Source organism: Capricornis sumatraensis, chromosome 2, assembly GCF_032405125.1.
Source record: "Capricornis sumatraensis isolate serow.1 chromosome 2, serow.2, whole genome shotgun sequence".
Classification (NCBI taxonomy): domain Eukaryota; kingdom Metazoa; phylum Chordata; class Mammalia; order Artiodactyla; family Bovidae; genus Capricornis; species Capricornis sumatraensis.
The window spans coordinates 109,955,249-109,960,708 of NC_091070.1; positions in this window are offsets into that span (position 1 = coordinate 109,955,249).

The window sequence follows — 5,460 nt, forward strand, 5'->3', positions numbered from 1 at the left end:
ATCTAATTGGTTTAAAAGAAAAACAGAAACAGCACATACTCACTGAGGCAGAATGCAACACTATACAGTAGGTGTGTAATTTCCCTCTGTCATGGTTCATGGTTTAATGCATATCTTTCCAGACCTATTAAATATTTCAATGTCAGAGTTTTTTTTTTTTAATTTATTTATTTGGCTGTACTGAATCTTTATTGAGGCATGCAGGATCTTTAATTGAAGCATGCAAACTCTTAATTAGTACATGTGGGATCTAGTTCCCTAACCAAGGATCAAACCCAAACCTCCTGCATTGGGAGCCAGGAGTCTTAGCCACTGAGTCACCAGGGAAGTCCCTCAGTTCTGATGTGTTAAGTCTGATTATAGAAAATTTTACTCAATTTGTGGAAGAGAAGGTTGAGTTAGAGATGGACCCAGTTTTCTGCTTTTTCAAGTTTCTGAAGAAATTCCTTGGAGGCATTTCCTGTTTTCCTTGCCTTCCTCTCACCTTTTCCTCTCCTCCTTTTGCTTTTGGGACTGTACCCAGCCCTTACACATCTTTTACCTCACAGTCTACACTGCACACTGTATAAAATCTTCCATTCATCTGAGCTCTCCACCTCCTTTCACAAACCTATCTCAATCTCCCTGGACTAGTCACAGTACTGAGTTTAGCTGGACATTGTTGGGTTTGGAGATAAACTTGAAATATGTGAAAGAGTCTAGTCTAGGGTCTGGCAAATAATAGATGTCAGTTACTCTTTGCTCAAGTACCAAAATTCCTTTGGTTGGGAAATTTTTCCTGGGCTTTAATTTCCCTCTTTTAAAAAAATTTTATTTATTTTTGGCTGTGCTGGGTCTTCATGGCTTTCCAGGGGCTTTCTTTAGTTGCGGTGAGCAGGGGCTACTCTTTTTTGCAGTGTTTGGGCTTTTCTTGGTGGTAGCTTCTCTTGCAGAGCACCGGCTCTGGGGTGCTCGAGTTTCGATAGTTGCATCATGTGGGCTCAGTTGCCTTTTGGCATGTGGGATCTTCCCAGCATGCATGGGTGCTAAGTCGCCTGTAATGTCCAACTCTTTGTGACCCCATGGGCTGTAGCCCACCAGGCTCTTCTGTCCGTGGGGATTCTCCAGGCAAGAATACTGGAGTGGGTTGCTGTGCCCTCTTCAAGGGGATCTTCGCAGCCCAGGGATAGACTCTGCGTCTTTTATGTCTCCTGCACTGGCAGGTGGGTTCTTTACCACTAGTGTCACCTGGGAAGCCTGAGATCTTCCCGGATCAAACCCGTGTACCCTGCATTGGCAGGCAGACTCTCAACCACTAGACTACCAGGGAAGTCCCAAATTTCCCTTGTTGAGTCTCAGGTGTTCTAGTCTTCTTTTATCCCTTCTCAAATTTTATAATTTGATTATAAAATTATAATTATAAAATTATAATTTCTTTTTTAGTGAAGCATAATTTACTTACAATAAAATGCCTTTTTTTTTTTTTTTGGCATGGCATGTGGGATTTTAGCTTCCCGACTAGGGATCCAAACCGTGCTCTCTGCAGCAGAAGCATGGAGTCCCAACCACTGGATTGCCCTGGCATTCCCTAAAATGCAGTGTTCTTAAGTGTTCACTTCACTGAGTTTTGACAGTTATACACTTACTTGAAGCAAGCATCCTAACCAAGATATCTCCACTGAAATCTCCAAAATTTCTTTGGGACCAGTCAATTCCATCCTTAATCTCTTTTTAGGCAACGATTTTCTATCTTCTGCCACCTAAACTAGTTTTCTAGCTTCCTTCCTGGCCTGCCAACCTACAATACTTGCTTTCTTCAGTTCAGCTGGTGAGGGTTAGAGAGAATCCTGGAAGTAATCTGAGCTGACTCACTACCTGACCAGGCCCTCTGGCTTGATCATTGCTAAAAGAACATTCCTCTTTCCCCATCATTAACTATGTGGGTCGTAACCTTGTTGGGCTGTGCCAACCTTGCCCTTTAACGTTCTCTTTCCCTCTCCTCATAGCTAACCATGTCACCAGGCGAGGCTGAGGAGCTGAGTGTGCCAGCTGTCTTCTCTTGCCTTCTCTCCCCATGCTACATCAGACTCCTCTCTCTCATCATGCTTTATCTACCCTAGGTTTGTGCTGAGTGTGTCATCGTATCTATTGCATTACATTTTGCTTGTTTCTCTCTCAATTGATTATGAATTCCTCAAAGGCAGGAACCGGCTTTCATTTCCTTATCTCCACTGCGTGGGACTCAAGTTCTCAGTAGGTGTTTGTTAAGCTTTACTATCCTCCCAACTTTCAGAATCTCCTAATTTCAGTCTTTCTGAAACGTTGCTGCCTGAACAACCTTAAAATAACATTTTAATCTTATCAGTCGGAGTTGATCATTTACAATAGGTCCCTGTTGCTTAGTGGCTCAAGCATGTGTCTTGACCTGGCATTCCGAGCAGTCTTTAGTCTGGATCTGGCAACACCCTGACTTTTCAAACACATCTTTCAGTGCCAGCTCCCATCAGGCTAGTTTCTTTAGTGGCCTAAGTAGATCCTCCTCCCTTCTGACCCTGGCCTTTACTCACCATTTACCCTGTTTGGGAAGCTTCCAGCCTCTTCTGTGCCACTCTGAATTTCACAAAAATTAGAAGAATGTATTTGGCAGGATGCTTGCTATCTTCATCCAGAGGGCTTTTAAACTGAAGGAAAAGGAAGAAAAATAACCCGATAAAATTATGTAACTGATTCATGAAGGTCAGAGGGATCAGAAGAATGGTGGAGAAGGTACACGCTTCTATGTAGCAGTTATCACACTGTATTATAATCTATGTGGTTCTTCCCCTTGGACCTAGCTCTTTTTTTTTGGCGGGGGGGGTGCTATGCTGGGTCTTTGTTGCTGCGTGCAGGCTTTTTCTAGTTGGGGGTGAGCAGAGGCTACTTTCTTGTTGCTGTTCATGGGCTTCTCTTGCTGCAGAGCGTGGTCTCTAGGGCTCACAAGTTCAGTAGTTGTGGAGCACAGGCTTAGTTGCCCTGAGGCATGTGGGATCTTCCTGGAACAGAGATGGAAACTATGTCCCTTGCTTTGACAGGTGGACTCCTAACCACTGGACCACCAGGGAAGTCCTGGACTGAGCTTTTTAAGGGGAGGGACTGTTTATTCCATTTCTGTATGGCCAACAATGAGACCAGAACTGCCTAAAGGAGGTACTCAATAGATGCTGAATTTTTTACTGAGGTGTTTAATAATCCAGGGAGGGAAATGCAAGGGGAGAAAGTTGGGAATAATACTCACGAATGGTATTACAGCATGTTATGTAAAGAACCAAGGCTATGAATCAGAGTTCTAAGTTCCAGTTCTGACTCAGCACTACTTAGTGGTCACTGTACATTACTTTCCAGTTCTCACTTTCCTCATCTATAAAAGGGGGGTTAAAAGACTCATCTGTTTGGGTGGTTCTGAAAGTTTACTGGAATAGCATATGTAAACATATGAAAAGTACCTGCCATTCAAAATGTGTAGATTTAGAGATGTGTGTGTCAGTAAACACAAGAAAGTAAATAAAATAGCATAGATATAACTGAAACTTGATGGAAGGGAATTTATGACTGCCAGTGGAAAAGTTTTTTTTAAAAATATATTTAATGCAAGAGTCAGATAAAATAAATGTGCAGCTTGATGACTTTTCACATACTCATTTAATCACTGCTTCTGCTCAGAAAACATACACTGAGATTTGAATCATTTAAACCATGTTGAAACTTGCTTTATAGCCAAGTGAGTAGTTGATTTTTGCATATGTTCCATGAACACTTGAAAAGATCTATTTTACAGTTTTGAGGTGCAGTGTTCTATATATTAATATATCAGTCCCAGTTTATTAATTATTTTGTTCAGATCTATAGCTTCTGCTGATTTTTCTTTTTTTTTTGCCTGCTTATTCTATTAGCTGCTTACAGAGATATATTTAAATCTTTCATCGTGATTTGGATTTGTCTTTTCTCTCTTTTTTCTGGCAGTTTTATGTATATATTTGGAGATGATGTTATTAGATGTTCCAGACTGAGAACTGCTGTGCTTCCTCCGGAATGGATCCTTTTCTCATTACATCCTCTTCATCTCTGATGATGCTTTCTACTTTAAAGTCTATTTTATCTGCTGTTATTACAACTATACCAGTTTCGTTTCAGTTAATGTTCAGTTACTGGTAATAATAGGCCATGTCTCCTAGAATTCATATTAACCAAAGAAAAAAACACTAAGAACAGCTAGACACAAGAAATGGGCTATAGGGAAGCAAATTTTTTAAGTTAAAAGAAAAATATCAGTGAAATAGCTGAAGACTCTAAGGAGAGTAGGAGTCAGGAAAGCTGAGAATCTAAAGAACCTACACTTGATAGTATTTCCCAGTGGGAAGTCCTTCCAGCTCATTCATTCCCCTAGTTTTTCCAGGGCTAATCATATTCCTCAACCTGTCAAGTCCTCTAATTAATAGACCTTACCTCAGTTTCACTATTATTTTCCTCCTAATCCAGTTGATCCCATGTGTGTCTATTATTATCATCATTATTCTGCATAATTGGGACTAAACTTGCAAAGAAAATTAAAAACATATTGAAGAAAATGAAAACCTTAAAAGAAGACTATGTATGAAAGAAAAAACAAGATTCTCGGATAGGAAGACTCAACTCCATAAATGTATCAGTTTAGTTGAAATTAAGAATAGCCAGGAAAAAAAAAAGAACATGAGTGAGAGCAAGTTTAACCAACTATTACAATGTATAATAAGGTGGTTGTTTGCAATTAGATACATGGGTTCCAAAATGCACAATCTATACCAAGATAAGTTTCAAACTGATCAAAAATTTAAAGTAAAAATGGAAACTATCAAGAAGAATTATTTCATTATCTAAAAGTGGGGAACCTCAATGTTCATTGCAACACTTTACAACAGTCAGGACGTGGAAGTAACCTAATGTCCATCAACAAAGGAATGGATAAAGATGTGGCAAATAGACACAATGGAATATTACTCAGCCATAAAAGGGAATGAAATTATGCCATTTATCGAGATGTGGATGGACCTACAGACTGTCATACAGAGTGAAGTAAGGCAGAAAGAAAGAAATCATAGAATATCACTTAGATGTGGAATCTAGAAAAATGGTACAGGTGAATTTATCTGCAAAGCAGAAAATAGAGACACAGGTGTAGAGAACAAATGTATGGGTACCAAAGGGAGAGAGGGAGGTGGGACAAACTGGGAGATCGGGACTGACACATATACACTACTATGTATAAAATAGATAACTAATGAGAACCTACTTATAGCACAGGGAACACTATTCAGTGCTCTCTGGTGACCTAAATGGGAAGGAAAGCTAAAAAAGAGAGGATATAGGTATATAGATAGCTGATTCACTTTGCTGCACAGCAGAAACTAACACAACATTGTTCAGTTCAGTTGCTCAGTCGTGTCCGACTCTTGCGACCCCATGAAT